Here is an 18,498-nt window from a genome sequence, read left to right as displayed (position 1 = left end):
CTCCAAAAAAGGGCCATTGTCTTCTGGAAGGGCATGTTTACTTCAAACCTCGCAGCTAAGTAACATTTCCGCTGAGGTCATTAATAGAATGACCTCACAGTTGTGCCTGTTACGTCTGGTTTTGTTTACTGCTTAATCCCCTACCTTCGTCCATATGCCCAGAAGCCTCAGTAATAAGAGGTTTTTATAAGTCTAATAAATAATTATATGCTATATTTACTGCAGTCCATTCCTATTACATCAGGTCCCATTAAAATCAAGAGAAAAAATGCTAATTCTTTTCCCAGAGCATACATCATACAATATAAAGTATTTCCTTCCATACCGAGTAAAATAAGCAAATGGATGTAGATTTTCTAAAGACCCTTCTCCCTCATCTCAAATAAAACCTTTCTGATGCAAAAACTCTTTGAAGATTATTTCACTACTTTTTAGTTATGAATGCCTCTCTTGATGTTAAATTTGAGTCTAGGCTAATCATGCTGAAATGCCAACAGAAACTCCCTTAACGGAGTACGTCATCTTTCCAGTTGCAATTGGGAAACTCAAATTTGAATATTGGCCTTTGAGATTGTTCTGCTGATTTTACAAGGTGAAACTCCACATTTACTTTTAGATAAGTTTCTGTTTTGAAAAGCAAATTTCCAGTCCACTCAAAATGTATTCATGATGCTCCACCTTTTGTTCATTTTCATAATGAAATTAATTCAGAAAGCATAAAAACAAAGTATTGTCTAATGATAGTTTATTATAATACTTTCTGGTTAATAGAAGACTTTTATAAACCTTAAGTTATTTAATTTTTGCATTATCATTGCTAATACATTATTTTGTGAGATAAATAATATCCTAGTACCTTTCAAGATAAAGAAACTGAGGTTTAAAGAGTTCTGATTCTGTACCTGAAATTACACACCACTGTGAAAAGTCAAATGTAGTTATTGATAGATTTAACAGTGGTCCCCTAATTACTCAGGTTACTCAGGTAGTAGTAGCATCTTCAATTTTTAACTGGGCATGTGACTATCTAGGAAAAAAAAGATATTATCCAAGATCCCCCTGTAGTTACGTATGGCTGTACCATTGTTTCATAAAATAGTATTTCAGGAAGAAGAAAAAAGTATCCATACCTCTAGGAGGAGTTCCTAGAAGATTCAAGGCCCTCCTTCATCCCTTTCTTCTCATGACCAAGAACAAAAGAAGCCATCTTGAATTATAAAGTGGCCAAGAACAACCTGTACAATACAGCAACAAGACAGAAGGAGCCTGGATGTTTGTGGACTTTGTGGCATTGGTGGCTGTTACCAGATTGCCTACATTGTAACATTAAAATGAGAAAAAACACAAGAAGTGAAAGAGAACCTGCCTTGGTTATGCTACTGTTATTCTGGTTTTACAGATCAAACCTCAAATTAACCAATAGGTAAATTTTAACTAATAAATATTTGACTCCTCTATGATAAAGATGAATGACTAGAAAGAAAAATAATCTGACTGGATGAGATGGTAAATGACCTAGAAATCCAGAAGATAACAAGAAAACAAGAGAACTTCTATGGCACTGGGCATGGCCATCTGGCAGTTAATTTATACGAAAATTCACTTTTCATCTAAGTTCACTTGGAGAAGCAGCTGTATTTACATCCTCCCTCTGAAACTAAACATCCCAGTCTCTTAAATGTCATTCCTCTCTGAGCAGCACTACACAGAAAGAAAGAAATGAAGCAAAGAGGTGCCTTTCTGATGTGAGGCCTTGCTATTTCCTTAACACCAAAGTTTTGTTCTCATATCAAATCACGAATTAAAAATCACTCCTGAGACCCAAGTCACTAACCGAGCAGCACTTCTGTGCATGAATGCAGACACATGAGAGGCTGCCATTATCTTCTATTTTTGGCCTGGGATGGGAGTGCGTCTGCTGAATCCTAGCCAAAATTGATGCAAACCAGGTGAGCTGAAGAACACATCCCAGAAAGTCAAGTTCCAAGGCACGTCCCACTTTGAGAGCCAGTCTCTCCTCTAACAAAGTGGGAGAAATTTGGCAAAGAACCAAAAACTTTAGGTGAGAAGCATGAGAGGGGAGCAGACACTTCCCCACTCTTGTGGGAAACCCTGTATATCACAATCCAGAGCAGCCCCATAGCCAGCCACAGACCTTCAGAAAACCCAAGCTTCTGAAAGTGCATGGTTAGAGCCATAAAGCCTTATTGCCAGCCCAGCACCCGAAGTTCTCATTGCTCAGACAGGGAACCAAGGGCTTAGAGATGGTAAGGAGCTTGCCTGGAGTCACGTGGGCTGCTACAAGCAGTGCTGGGGTGGATAACCAGAGCTCATCTCTGCACATTCCGTCCCTGTTTCTTCATCGTAAATCCCCACCAGACCCCTCAGTCCTCAGCCTTAGCATGGCAAAACTTTGATGAAATCACGTAAGCTTTAATAAGACCCTTGCTCTTTTTATCCTACACAGCTCAAATGAAGAAAAGACCTGTGAAGTAGGCACTTTCCCATGGAGCACTATTCCCTACGCCTGACAGTTCTCTCCCATCCAGCCCTCCTGTCAGGCAATTTAGGCCTTGTGTCTCACAGGAAGCCATTCTGAGGTATCTTCTCTGTGCCCCCAAAATACTTTGTACCTACCTCTATCTTCAATTTTATCCTATGAAATTAAGAGCTCTGTTTCCTCATGTGTCTTCCTTAGCCGAGCAAAACATTGCTGATTCTAACAGTCTGTTCTATGTATTTTATGTCATGAATTTTAATCCTCATAATGATACTTAATGTCCTCATTTTACAAGTGAGGAGACCAGGGCACAAAGAGATTACAGAGTCTGACTGACTTACACAGAGAACCTACACCAGGGGTAGAGATGAGGGTCAATTTGGGGCATTAAGTCCCCCAGGGGCACTTGATCACTGCTATATTATTTTTCAGTTAAAGGACTTTAAGACTTGGGGGAAGGGTTTTATATGTTGGGGGGGGGGATTTGTCTTGTCATTTCCAGCTCTAAAATCCAAGAATATCACAGCAGACAAAACCCATTCCTTGCCCATATTTGTAGGATCATTCACTGTGCACTCAAGTTCTAGTATCTGCATCTCTTGCTTTAGGGATTTTTTTCCCCCAGAGATCTGCTCTCACTGCATCCTGTACACCAGAAAGCCAGGGAAATAATACCTTCTGGGAGCAGTGCTCAGCCAATAGCTCTAGGGCACTGGAGTATAAATGCCCTGGCTCCCTTATCCTTCTGTTAGGATCATTCCTGACAGCTTCCAAGGACTGAGCTCCATGGCCCACTGTACTACCTGGATCGGCAGCATATCTGTATCAGCTGCCTTCCACCTCCTCCCTGTGGGACAGTTCCACCTAAAACAGAAATTCAGCAAATGGAGAAATAATGAAAGGCAAAGAAAGTGCTCAAAAGGAAAGAACAACTTGTAGAGATACACATGTAACTATGTATGTTTAAGTGTGCCAGACAGATAACCGTACTACTAATTCTTTGTTAGTTCATCAAAAAGAATAGTTGGTGCTGTCATTGTTTGTTTGTTCATTTTTTATGCTTAGTTTTGTAACTCAAACAACTACTTCTAAGGTAACAATATGTAAAATATTAACTAGTGTTTCTTACTGTTACTCTTTTTGAAATTCTGCATCATTTCTACCCTTTTTGCTGTTTTGCTTTCTAAAAATAAAAAAAAAAAAATTTTAAAGAAACCAAAAGGGTAAGAACCAACCTGTCATTCTCTATTCCCCTGGTGTTTGCTGTACTTACCAGATAAATGACTTGTTTTTATCTCAATGCTCACACCTGAGAGAGCCCAGCTGTTGTGTCATACCACCCCAGAGGACCACTTTCTATGCAGTGTGTGAAGAGCACTGTTATGGATTAAGAACTGGTGGTCAATTTAACGCCATCTGGATTACATCAGCATGGTGCTGAGTGAAGATGCTCCATCTGAGGAAAGTTGCCAGCATAAATAGGCAGAGAAGAAGAAGGCTGTTGAGGTGTTAATGTGTTATTGTGTTGAGGCACTGTGGGTTCTCCTAACTGTTGCTGTTTGAGCCATTGGTTCTCCTGGAGAAGCTTTGGTCCTTACATCGAGCATTGCTTCCTGGCTCCAGATGGGAAGATGTGTGCCGCTTGGTCTCCAGGATGAACTCATCACGCTGGCTTCCTGGCATGTACCTGACTGTGCTTGTCGTTGGAGGCACACAGGGCCTCCATGTTGCTGAGGATGGCTGCGGTCCTTTCAGGACATCCCTGGTCTTTGTTGTGAGTGTGACTTCTCGGCTCCAGTGTAGAAGCCTCATCCCACCAGCACAGCTCCTTTTGGGCCTGCCCAGCACAGATCCATAAAAGGGCCTGGTGTGAGTCCTGTTAGCTCTGGACCTCCAGTTGGACTGGTGAGAGGCATTGTCATCAGCTCTGGGTTTTCATCTGGACTCATGTGGGATATTGCAGTGGGATTTAGGCCCTTGATTAAATATTCTATGTTTATGGTGTTATGGATAGATTTCCTGCATTTCTTGTGTTAACTCCCAGTGACCATTATAAAAATAACATTATAAACTCCGTGTCCTGATTCTAATTGTTCTCCTCACAATCCTGACTACAACAGGCACCACTGAAATTGTGCTGCACACAACCCATGTGGCTTCATGTAGTGACCAAGGGAGGGAGGATTCTCAGCTCATGCCCCATCCTAATTAGCTACCCTTCTAACATCTGCCATGTGCACTACACGGATATGAACCTGTTCTTGATTTCCTTCCTGAAACCAGTTAATTAGCGTATCTCCCAACAACCTGCAGGTCTCTGATCAGAACATGATTGCCATTGTGCCCTCAGCGGCTGGAAACTAAAAGGCAAAGGTAACAGTGAAACCCCTTAGAAAAAGCTGACAAATAAGGAAGTTGTGAGGTGGAACAAGGAAGTGGACATTACAGAACAATGGGAAATGAGACAGTTTAACCTAAAACAGAAAGAAAATGGGTAAGAACCCATAAAATGAACTGAAATTCTGAAAACTCTCTATCCTTGATTTCTTAAACAGCAATTATCTGGGCATGAAACTACTGAAAGCATTGCCTGATGGGGGAAAAAAGATTTATTTTAAGACTTTAGAAGTTGTACATTAAACCATAACCTTTATTTAATACATACCTTTATGTTTTAAATCATGCCATTATCAAAATACTATGGAGGGGCTGGGGATTTAGCTTAGTGGCATAAGTACCTGCCTGACAAGCACAGGTAGTGAGTTCGATCCCTGATATCAAGTTTTTTAAAAAAAATACTTATAGAAAGAAGAAATTTGTTTTTCAGTAGGATTCACTTTGTGCCTCTGTTATGTAAGGGAAGAAGGTGCCCATTTTATAGGCACCTTCTTTGATAACTAGCACAGTAGCTAATAAAAATGTACCCTGAATCTACTCTCATGGGAAGTTTGAATCATGGTTGGGACAACTTCATTGGCAGTGTCAGCCTTTCCATTTCAGAGAACTCAGTTTTTCTCTACATCTTGTCATCACAGACGTTCAGTAGTCACTGACTGATCACCAAGATGTGTGGGCCACAGTGAGATAAATTAGGCAACCTTAGAGCTGCACCTATACAAGAGCCTTTCTGCATATCTACCGGCAAAAGTTACCAGTAATTTTTCTTGATACTTGAGAATTGGACCGCTACTTAACTTTCTTGCTGTGTCCCCTAGTTAATCTGATAAAAAAGGTGTAAATTCTGTTTCCTTGCACTTTACTAATGATAAACATGACTTTTGATTGCACTGCGGCTGGGGCAACCATAAAAACCAGATGTTAGCTCTTGCAGGGCATGAGACTGTTTCTGCACCTACTAGATATAAACTCAGTCCCTTGAATATCACCAGCCAAAGACAATAGCTTCCAGATAGCCATATGGGCAATAGTGAGGACAACTGCACAAGCCTCTCCCGCGGCACCAAAGGCCTGTTATTGCACACTGCTACTTTGTGGCTCCCGTCCTAGGGCATTGTGCATGGGGCTGCCTGTTGTCATCAGGTAAGTCTAAAATTTTTTTTATCTTTTTTTAAAATTTCAATTAAAAGGAAAAAGAGAAAAAACAAAACAAAACCAAGCGGTATAAGGGTACAAGTAATACAGAACTACAAAAAAAAATAAATAAATAACAGTAAGAAATCACCGGTTAATAGATTACACATTATCATCTTAGAGATAGTTGCTCAAGTCACAGTATCAAAGCATACAAAGTGAACATTCAAACAGAGAGACTGCAAACAGTTGTGTTCAATGATCCAACCAAAAACATTAATATGGTCAGCTATTTAACACCCCTAAACACACTTGCAGTTGTATCCTTTAGGGCACTTTTTTTCCCTCTCTTTTTTTACAACAAAATTTACACATTTTGGGTTTTATTACTCCTTAGTTCTTATTACTTTTTTTTTTTGGAAGAGAATAAAGTCAAATATGGACAAAGCTGTGAGTCAAAACCAAGGATAGACATAGTACATGATGTAAAAACAGAGTACAAGGTTATCAACAATGGTTACCATAATGTCTCTTGTTTCCTTAAAAACAATTGTCTATCTCATTAGATATTATAAAGTTGAACAAAACAGTAGAGAACAAGACCAATAAAACTTAAACATTGTAAACATTACAGGACTTCCAAAGGAGGTAATAGTCAAACCAGAATGGGCATCTTAGTGAATCTTATTGCCTTCAAAGTAGTTGCCTATACCCTCAAACTTGATACTATCATACAGAATGGAACAGAGTCTAATCAGTCAAAACAAGATAGTGGGAGTATTACAGGACTTCAAAACAAGTTAATAGGAAATGAAAAAAAGTTACTATAGTATATCCTGCTAATTTTTTAAATTTTTCCCCTTAATTAAAAAAACATAAAAAATAACTAAATAATTTTTTAATGAATAAGGGAGAGATTGAGATAAAAGAGGACATAACAACATAACAATACAGGTCAAAGCATGACTGTTTCAGCAACCTAGTGCTTCACCACCAAATCACCTGACTTAATAGTAGTTACCATAGTGTCTGTCTTTTTCCTTGAAATATTGGAATATAACTTCATAAACTATAGCTTCAAATATTTCCATATCAAGAAGCCCAGAATAAAGCCTTTGCAATTAATAAGTGAAAACTTTATAAGGCTTCAAGGTCACATAATGGGGAATCATGATTACCACATACTTTTATATATTTGAATCATTACTTACATTAGGGAAACTATTTGGTATTCACACATGCGAGATTGATTTATTTTACTTATGAGTATGGTCTCAAGCTGCGCCCATTTATTGATAAATATCTCAATGTGATCCTTCTTTATAGCTGAGTAATACTTCATTGTATAGAAATACCATAACTTTTTTATCCATTCCTCAGTTGATGGACATTGGGTTGTTTCCAAGATCTGGCAATTACAAATTGTGCTGCTATAAACATAGGTGCACATATATCACTGTGGTATGATGCTTTCAGTTCTTCTGGGAATATGCCTAGAAGTGGAATAGCTGGAATAAATGGGACTTCCAATCCCAGCTTTTTGAGAAAATTCCAGACTGACCTCCAGAAAGGTTTTACCAGTCTACACTCCCACCAACAGTGTAGGAGAGTTCCTTTTTCCCCACAGCTTCTCCAGCATTTGTTGTTGTTGGTTTTCTTGATCCTGGCCATTCTTTCAGGAGTGAGATGGTATCTCAGTGTGGTTTTAATTTGCATTTCTCTAATGACCAATGATGATGAACATTTTTTCATGTATTTATTTGCCATTTGTATTTCTTCATCTGAGAAGTGCATATTCATCCCAGATGCCCATTTTTGGATTGTATCTTTGAATTTTGGGGGTCTGAGTTTTTTTAATTCTTTATATGTTTTAGACAAGAGGCCCTTGTCTGAGAGAGAGTTCACTAAAATCTTTTCCCAGTTTGTGGGTTTTCTTTTCACTATACTGGAGATTTCTTTTGACATGCAGAAACTTTTTAATAAGAAGTGGTCCCAGTTATTGATTCTGGGAAGTATTTCCCGTGCAGTTTGAGTTCTGTTCATGAATTCTCTACCTACTCCTATGTCTTCAAGGTTTCTACCCAATTTGTCTTCCAATAGATTTAGTGTTTCTGTTTTAATATTCAGATCTCTGACCAATTTAGGTTTTAATTTAGTATATGGTGATAGGCATGGGTCTAGCTTTAGTTTTCGGCAAATGGAGAGCCAGTTTTTCCAGCACCATTTATTAAATAGACTGTCATTCTTCCAGTGAACCTGCTTGGCTCCTTTGTCAAAGATAAGGTGGTTGAGTGTGTTTGTAGTTGTGGTTGTATCTTCTAATCTATTCCATTGATCTTCGACTCTGTTTTGATTCCAGTACCATGTTGATTTTACTACAGTTGCTTTGTAGTATAACTTCAAGTCAGGGATTGTGATGCCGCCTGCATTGCCTTTGCTGCTTAGAATTGCCTTTGCTTTTCTAGGTCTCTTCTGGTTCCAGATGAATTTTAGGAGTGATTTCTCTAGATTTATAAGGTATGTTGATGGTATTTTTATTGGGATTGCATTGAATCTGTATAACAGTTTTGGGAGAATGGCCATTTTCACAATGTTTGTTCTTCCCATCCATGAGCAAGGGATGTCTTTCCATTTTCTGAGATCATCTTGAATTGCTTTTTTCAGTGTATTATAATTTTCCCTGTATAGGTCTTTCACTGCTTTCATAAGAGTAATTCCTAAATATTTCATTTTTTTGCTTGCTAGTGTGAAGAGTGTAGTTTCTCTTATTTCCCTCTCTGTGATTTTGTTGTTAATGTATAGGAATGCTATTGATTTCTGAGTATTGATTTTGTATCCAGCTATATTACTGAATTTATTTATTATATCTAAGAGTCTTTCGATGGAGTTTAGGGGGTCTTCTATGTACAGTATCATGTCATCTGCAAACAATGATAATTTAACTTCTTCTTTTCCGATCTTTACCCCTTTTATTTCTCTCTCCTGTCTAACTGCTCTGGCTAGTACTTCCAGTACTATATTAAATAGGAGTGGTGATAAAGGACATCCTTGTCTGGTGCCTGATTTTAAAGTAAAGGCTTTCAATATTTGGCCATTTAGTATGATGCTGGCTGTTGGTTTGTCATAAATGGCCTTTATTATATTGAGGTAAAGACTATTCCAATTTTCTGTAAAGTTCTTATCATGAATGAATGTTGGACCTTATCAAAGGCTTTTTCTGCATCTATAGAAATGATCATGTGATTCTTACTTTTGGCTTTATTGATATGGTGGATTACATTTATTGATTTACGTATGTTGAACCATCCTTGCATTCCTGGGATGAATCCCACTTGGTCATGGTGTATAATCTTCTTGATGATTTGCTGCAATCTATTTGCCAATATTTTATTGACGATTTTTGCATCTGTGTTCATTAAGGAGATCGGTCTATAGTTCTCTTTTTTAGTTGGGTCTTTCTTAGGTTTTGGTACTAGAGTAATATTTGCTTATGAGAATGACTTAGAAAGGATTGCTTCCTTTTCAATTTCATTGAATAGTTTGAGGAGTGTCGGCATTAGGTCTTCTTTGTATTTCTTGTAGAATTCTGCAGTGAATCCATCTGGGCCTGGGCTCTTCTTTGTAGGTAAGGACTTAATTACATTTTCAATTTCATTAACAGAGATTGAGTTATTCAACAGTTTTACATCCTCTTGATCTATTTTTGGTACTTCATATGTTTCTAAGAATCTGTCTATTTCTTCTGTGTTATCAAACCTTTGAGAGTAGAGGTTTTTGAAATAGGTGTTGATGATCTTCTGTATTTCTGGAGAGTCTGTAGTGATTTCACCTTTTTCATTTCTTATTGCATGAATTTGAGCTTTTTCTTCCCTTTTTTTAATAAGGTTGGCTAGGGGCTTATTGATTTTATTTATTCTTTCAAAGAACCAACTCTTTGATTCATTGCTTCTTTGGATTGTATTCTTAGTCTCTATTGCATTGATTTCTGCTCTGATTTTTATAATTTCCTCTCTTCTTTTGGCTTTGGGCTTGACTTGCTCTTCTTTTTCTAGCTGTTTGACATGTAGCATCAAATTATTTATTTGTATTTGTTTTGTTTTCCTGATGTGGGAACTCAGTGCAATAAATTTTCCTCTGAAGACAGCTTTCATTGCATTCCACAGATTCCGGTAAGTTGTATCTGCATTTTCATTTTCTTGTAGGTATTGTTTAATTTCTTCTTTAATTTCTTCTGTGACCCACTGATTACTTAAGAGTATGTTATTTAGTTTCCATGTGTTTGTGGGATTTTTGCAGTATCTTTTATCATTAATTTCTAATTTCAGAGCGCTATGATCCGATAACATGCAAGGGATGATTTCAACTCTTTTGCATTTGTTTAAATATGCTCTGTGAGCTAACATATGGTCTATTTTAGAGAATGATCCATGTACTGCTGAGAAGAATGTGTATTCTGATGTTGTTGGGTGGAACATTCTGTATATGTCTATCAAATCTGTTTGTTCACAGATGTGATTCAGTTCTGTTATTTCTTTGCTCATTTTCTGTCTGGTGTCAATGGCGTATTAAGGTCTCCTGTTACAATTGTGTTACTGATAATTTGAGTTTTCATTTCTGTTAATAGTTGTTTTATATAACTGGGTGCTCTGGAGTTTGGTGGATATATTTAAAATAGTTATCTCTTCCTCTTGGAGTTTTCCCCTAACAAGTATGTAGTGACCTTCTTTGTCCTTTATGGTTATTGTTGGTTTAAAGTTCACATTGTCTGCAAACAGAATGGCTACTCCTGCTTTTTTTTTTTTTAATTCCTGCTGCATGAAGTATTGTTTTCCATCCTTTGACTTTCAGTCTGTGAGTATCCTGGGTTAGATGGGTTTCCTGTAAACAGCATATGGTTGAATTTTGTTTCTTGATCCATTCTGCTGTTTCTTTTGATTGGTGCATTGAGACCATTTACATTAATGGTTATTACTGTTAAATGCTGGTTTTTTGTTGACATGTTATCTCTCTGCTGTTGCATCTTTATCTTTCTGTTCTGTTTAATTATCTGCTTTGCTTAGTGGTTTTTTCCTTTGTGTATCTAAACTGTCTTTCAATATTTTTTGCAGGGTCGGCTTGGTGTTCATGAAGTTCTTCAGCTGTTCTTTGTCATGGAAGTATCGTATTTCACCATCAATTTTGAATGATAGTTTTTCAGGGTACATCAGTCTAGGTTGGAAATCATTTTGCTTTAGGATCTGGAATACTTCACTCCATGATCTTCTTGACTTTATTCTTTGTGCTGAGAAGTCTGCTGTGATTCTGATAGGTTTTCCTTTATAAGTGATCTTTCTTTTCTCTCTGACAGCTTTTAATAATCTATTCTTGTGTTGGATTTCTGGGATGGTGATTATTATATGTCTGGGTGTAGTTTTATTTTGGTTATGACTATTTGGAGTTCTATATGCTTCACTGATCCTGATGTTGGTTTCTGATCTCATGCTTGGGAAATTTTCAACTATTACTTCTCTAAATATCCTCTTAACATCCTTTTTGTTGTCTCCTTCTTTTTCATTAACCCCTATCAATCTTATGTTATTTTTCTTTGCATCATCTTGCAGTTGTTGAATTGTTGTTTCCTGATTCCTTGTTATTTTTAAAAGATCTTTCCTTTCCTGTTCACTAGCTGCAATCCTGTCTTCAAGGTCTGAAATTCTATCTTCATTTTCATTGAGGTGGTTTTTACAACTTTCAGTGGAGTTTTTTATTTCCTGTATATCTCTGTGCATCTGCATTATGTATTCTGTTTGTTTCTTATATTGCTCATCTAGGGATTCTTTTTGTTTAGTTCCTCCAATTTTTAACTGTGTTTTCTTTAGATATATTCAGAATCTCTTTCATTTCTTTTATCAATTCTTCTTTTACCTGGGAGATTATTTCGAGTTTGAATTCCTTTAAAGCTTCCTGGAGTTGCTTGTTAATTTCAGTAGCTATTATGTCTGATATTTGAGGTGAATGGCATATATTTTCTTCTATATACATTGCTCCTAGGGTTTCTTGAGATGGGCTGGAGGTTTGAGGTTGTAATTTGGTCTTTCGTTTTGTCATTTTCCTATATTTCTGTGTTTCAAGTGTTATTTGAAAGCTTCCTCAGGGTCTGTTGGAAATCCACTTCTATGTTCACAGCTCCTGGGACTCTGGCATCCAGTTACCCCAAGCCACTGGGCCTGTAGAACCAATGGCCCTCTTCTGCCTGTTTAGAACTCTGTAGTTCCCGATAAGCTGGGCTTCAGGGACACTGTGTGCCTACCTGCTTGTTGGAAGCTCCACAGTTCTCCAAGTGCAGCCAGAATGGGGAGGTGGATGTAGATGCCTCAAACTCACTTATGAACTTCCCTGCATCCAGAAGCCTGAAGGGTCCCAAACAGTTTGGGCTTGGGGCAGAGTGCACTGAGCACTTACCATAGGCCGCAGTGCCTCTGGAACCTGTGATGCTTGCCTGCTTGCTGAGATATCCACAGTCCTCCAGACACATGGGGAGGCGGATGCAGGCACCCCAGATCCGCCCAGCCCTTCCTCTGCACCCAGATGGTGAGGTGCAGGAGTCCCAAATAAGCTGGGCTCCAGGGATAGTATGCACCCGCCTACTTGCTGGAAACTCCACAGTTCTCTAAGCGCAGCTGGAATAGGGAGGTGGATGTAGATGCCTCAAACCCACTTATCCACTTCACTACACCTGGAAGCCTGGAGGGTCCCGGACAGTCTGGGCTTTGGGCAGAGTGTGCTGAGCACTTACCACAGGCCGCGGGGCCTCTGGAACCTGCGATGCTCCCCTGTTTGCTGAGATATCCACAGTCCTCCAGACACACGGGGAGATGGATGCAGGCGCCCTAGATCCGCCCAGCCCTTCCTCTGCACCCAGATGGTGAGGTGCAGGAGTCCCAAATATGCTGGGCTCTGGGAATAGTGTGCGCCCACCTACTTGCTCGGTAAGTCTAAAATTTTAACCGAACCTAAGAAAATGGTGCTCTGGTGAGTACTGCAGTATCCCTGTACAAACTCTTCATCTAACTTGAAAAGTACTATTCCTTATAAAAGCCATTGTTTTGAAGAGGTGATGAAAGAAATGTATACTTTCTCCTCTCCCTGTCCCTTCACATTACTCATGCTAAAAAAAAAAATGCCACTAGTCATGATTAATTATAAATCTTTTTTTAACCAACTGTATTCTACCACTGAGCCACATCCCAACTTTTTTGAGACAGAATTTTGTTAAATTGCCAAGATGGGACCCAAACTTGTAATCCTCCTGCCTCACCCCCCCCCCAAATACTGGGATTACAGGCATACACAACTATGTCTTTTTTAATTTAATTATTTTTTACTTTCTGTTGAGGCCCTTTCCCTCTATGCAATCTATCTTCCCTCTATCAGCTCCAGTACACACCTAATGCCATGCAATCATATGACTTTTCACCTTTTGTCTCTCTGGTTCAGAGAGATAAACTTTCTTTCAGAGGATTGACTTTCTTTCTAGCCAATTTTCCTGTCATCATTTTCTCAGTCCTTATTTCTCATCAAAACTGAGCTCTTCGCGACCATGTTGCTCTCTGTTTGGTTCTCTTCCCGCTTATTTCTGTTCTTACTATCTCTGCGTTCCCCCAATTTTCAGTACTGCCAAGAACATGCTGTTTTAGCATTCTCCTTAGCAAAATTCATTTCTTTCCCCTTTTTCAAACAGAACAATTCTCCTGGACATGGCTACCTGACCTCATCACCACTACCAAGAATGCATAAATATTAGAAAAAGAAACTTATAAATATGGCCAAGCAGTACGATGGCCAGTTTTGTCATCAGCTGGTTCTTAACATTAACATCCTTCTGCTATATCTTTCAATTCCTGCTATTATATTAGGACAGGGTTTCATGAGAAGCTGCTAGACTACAGAACACAAGATATTTAGATTCACAAGTTTCTCAAAGTTAAAGCAACAGTGACAACGGAACATTATTTAGTCCTTTCTTCTATGGCCAGGAAGGAAAGCTCATGCGGACTTCATAGCTCCTCTGAAGATTCAGAACTATGATTCCAAGCTCTCACAATACCAAGAGAGAGAGGTACGCATATCTGGTAGACAATTCAGTGAGCAATCTAAGCATGAAAGAGAACAAATAATGATGCCCTATGAGGAACTGGAATGGGCACCTAGCAACTGGCATTTTTCTTTTTAAATAAGAAATCACTCTATTTTTAGAAAACAAAGGTAAAACTCAAGAATCAGTTAAAGTTTTATAAATATTATATCCAGTAACATGCTATACATATGTTTATATTTATTCATTGTCCTAATTCATATTATTCTGAAATTTCAGGGGTGTTAGCTAATGAAGATCAGTTCTTAAATTCTTCATAAAGCAAAAGGATTTCTTTTTGTGCAATGTATCACTCATGCATGATCTGAAAATTGGATTTTAGAAATCATGACTTCACCACCCCTTCGCTGATGCTAAAAATAATTACAAATTATCTATTGAAAGGAAAATGTTAACATCTGAAGTATGAAAGTTATTAGAAGCTCCATAGCTTTGGAACCATACTTAATTGCTTTTTTTTTTCAGTTTTACTTTTTTTGCTCTATTTGACAACATTAGGCAAAGCTGGAAAGCCCAAAACACGGAAGTAAAAAAGAGTAAGACTAAGAAAGGAGAAGAGACAACACTATTCCAAAGGGAAGAATACTTCCATATTTTTCTATTCATGTGTGAACCCAAGATATCTACTGGCTTTTGTACTTGAATCTTCTTGACTGGAAGGAAAATACGTCATACTAAGAGTATTTCATTAATCACCAAGGATCAGTAAAATACTGCTCTGTTTTATGAGATCCAAACATATTGTCATCGTGGCTGAACTTAGTCTAGACTATGTAACCACTTATCATCAGAAACCAGTCAAAAGAACTTCTGGAAGGAGTAAATCCCTCCTGGCTGCAGTCTTATCTCAGTTCACAATGCCCTGACTCTCTTCACTCTAATCACTCATTTTGTTTCAGTTGTTCACGTGCTCTAAGGCTTTTCCTAGTTCCAGTTTTTTTTAATATTTTGTTGTTTCTGCCTAGAAAATGCTCCTATTCCTCACTTGAACTATTTCTTTTTCAGATTATATCAGTATTTCATCCCTCAAAAGGCTCTCCCAGGTCCCTGACACAGTGCATCCCCAGAAGAGTGCTGCTACATAAGTAACTCATCCTTTCATGTGTACAAATGGTCCCTGATAGACTTTGCAGTTCACATAGAGAGGGACCAACTCTACTATATTTGATACAATTCAATGATGCTTAATTGTAAACATATAAATCAATGAAGTACAACTCAGATGTTACCTGACATAACACCAAATTCATATATGACAGTTTCACATGGCTGACAGAATCAAGACTCAGCTATTTGATGCAAGCAAAAAGCAGTCAAGTCCTTACAAGACCCAAAGCAAAGAAATTCCTCAAAATAATTAGAAATTTAGACCATTAAAACAACCAAGAATTTTTTTTAATTCTGTATCATTTGTACCCTTTTTTCTGTTTTGCTTTTTTCTCTTTAAATAAAAATGTTTTTAAAAGTAAAAAAAAAAAAAACCAAGAGATAAAGTTGTTTAAAAAATGAACCAAAAGAAAAAAAAGAGGGCAAAAAATGATCAGCCGTAACTCAATATAAGGAAAAGCCCAAGAATCTGCACGTGAGGCATTTGGGATTGTTCTTGGTTCATTTCCAGAACACCCTGTAGGAGGCTTGGCATGTGGAAGCAGAGATGATAGACTGAAAATAGAAAATGTATGTGTAAAGACTTGGATCAAAAATAAAAGCAAGTAAGTCAAAATTTTGGAAATGCAATTTTCAGAAGAACTAGAGAAGGATTAGAAGCATTCAAAACTGACCTGAAATCGAAATAAAATAAAGATCTAAAATAGTAATGATAGCTGGCAGGAGTGAGCAACCACTGCATGGCTCGCAACACGATAAGTATTTTGTAAACATTGTCACATTTAGTCCTTGAGCTATCCCATTACGTAAGCACTATTATTCTGCTCTCATTTTATAAAAGAAATAAACTAAGGTTTTAAACAGTTAAGTAATTTCCCGAATTCTTAAAGAGTAAAAACCCATATTCAAAACCAAATTTTTAGAACGCAAATTCTTAAACTCACTATACTAAAAATTACCCAATCAAAATAGCCCTCTATTTTATTTGTAGTAACTCTACATCCAAATCTTTCCTTGCCACTCAGGGGTGTGTTTTGTGGAAGTAAGTGTTTTGTGGAAAACACCAGAAGATCTATTGTATCCTTTTCTCTATAGTAGCTACAGAATGTTCCATTAAAAAAATGCAAAGAAAATTTTCAAAAAGAGTTAAGGCAGCTCTCTGCATTCCATTTAATCCCTGTCAAGATCCATAAGGATAAAATCATGAAGTGGCATTTAGGCATTTTTTCAGTTTTACATATTTTTCATTTTGCATGTGTGTGCTTCTGTGTGCTTACCCCTGTACATGTCAGCCTGAATGTTCACAGAACCGTCTAAGGCCTGTACACCAAACTCTAACAATGTGACCCAAAGGGAGGTGAGTGGAATTAGAAGCAGGGGGAAAAGGGAGATAGCTGCAACTGTCTATAATGTTCACAATTTTTACAAGAAACTTAAGTCACATTTTAAATTAAAAATAGGTCATCTCCCTCATTTTCCATTTTTCTTCTTGATAAAACAGTATTCTTATTATAATGGTAGCAGATTTTACCCAATTGCACTGTTGCTTAACCACTGAATACTTTCCAAACGAATACCGAATTCCTTACTTCTAAGAGAGGTTATTGTGATTTCAGTCTATTATTTTTCTTTTTTCAGTGTATTAACTAATACTTCTTTGGTAATAGCTACTGACTGCATTTAATGTGATGAAAATAAACATACTCCTTAACTCTTCAGAGTACTAATCTGTTTGATCACGAAAATAAATGAAGCCCCAGGGGTGTTTTACCCTCAAATGAGTAGCCCATGTCAATGATGCAAGGGGAGTTTATCTAATCCATTAGATTTCATGTCATTTCATGTATAGGGGAAACCCTAGATCACCTTTAACTAGTCTGTTCTTGTTTCCCAAATCACCAGATTTCTGTTTTACCTGTGTTATCTTTTATTAAAACATACAGTTAATATACAAATATATCCTTAATGAAAGATTAAAACCACACTGAAGTACATTAAGCAGAAACTGAAAAACACACATTTGGCTCTTTCTCTAGATTTAAAGTTAATCACTGAAAATAGTTTCTGTGTATTCTTCCAAATATTTTCCAATGTATTTATAACTGAGGCATGAAATATAGTTCTGTGTGACCCACTTTTTCATGCCTGCATTCCCACTTTACTTAGACTTTCTTAGCCAGCACATTGGGGTCTACTTCATTCCTTTATCCTCTGGAAAGCTGTCATCCTCATTAATGTAACCTCTACCATACTTTTAAACTCGTATAAATAGTGCTGCAGTGACCATCCTGGCACATGTGTCTTAGCACAGTTTTAATGTTTCTATACAATAGAAGCTCCCTAGAACAGAATTTAAGGATCCCATTCCATTTTTAAGACAGGGTCTTTTTATGTATACATAAAATCCTGGCCTTGAGCTCACGGCAATCCTTCTGCCTCAGCCTCTCAAATGCTTGGAGTATAGGTGTGCACCACCACTTAGGAAAGATTTCATTCTTATAAATTAAATCCCTGTTTGTTGTCAATTTTGAACATTACCAAATTGCCATCTAAAATTGTACCAATATTGTTTCATTTTCTAGCTTTATGGGTTTCTTTTATGTCTAGTAAGCCAAAATATTCTTATTTTTCAAAATTGTTTTACTACATTCTCATTTGGTCAACATTACAAAAAAGTTTTTAAGTTCTGTTAATAGTCTGTGATACAGGAAAATGAAGAATGAAGAAAGCCAGCTGGGTGGCGTACACCTGTAGTCCCAGAAGGTGAGAGGCTGAGACTAAAGGATCATGTGAACCCAAGCATTCAAGTCCAGCCTGAGCGTCATAGGGAGCCTTTATACCAAGAAGGTTTGAAGCATTTGGTTCCTCCGGTTTTCACCTGGTTACAGAAGACTAACTTTGTCATCATTGCTCAGTCATACATAGAGCAGGATGTGAAAGGGAAGATCCTCTGGGTCCCACTGATTGTGAGGGTTTTCTACTTCAATGGCAGCGATACCTGGGTTCTCAGAGAGAACCTGGCTGAGCCCCAGGTCTATTGTCAAGGCTCATCTTAGAGGTCAAGTGGGCATAGGAGGACAGGCTTGAGCAACCATGCAGCCCGTGTGGAGAAAGAGGCTGGGGTGGGGCCTGGGGGGTAACAGGTAGAGCAGGCTATGACTTCCCCATACCATCAGTGTCTCTGTGAGCCAGACAGGTCCTAAGACCAATCTGAGCCACAGGTTCT

The sequence above is a fragment of the Cavia porcellus genome, unplaced genomic scaffold (assembly GCF_034190915.1).
Source record: "Cavia porcellus strain 051 isolate PalLab524CR breed Dunkin Hartley unplaced genomic scaffold, mCavPor4.1 scaffold_11, whole genome shotgun sequence".
NCBI classification, from domain to species: domain Eukaryota; kingdom Metazoa; phylum Chordata; class Mammalia; order Rodentia; family Caviidae; genus Cavia; species Cavia porcellus.
The sequence above is the reverse complement of the archived record's forward strand: the minus strand, read 5'-3'. Positions refer to the sequence as shown.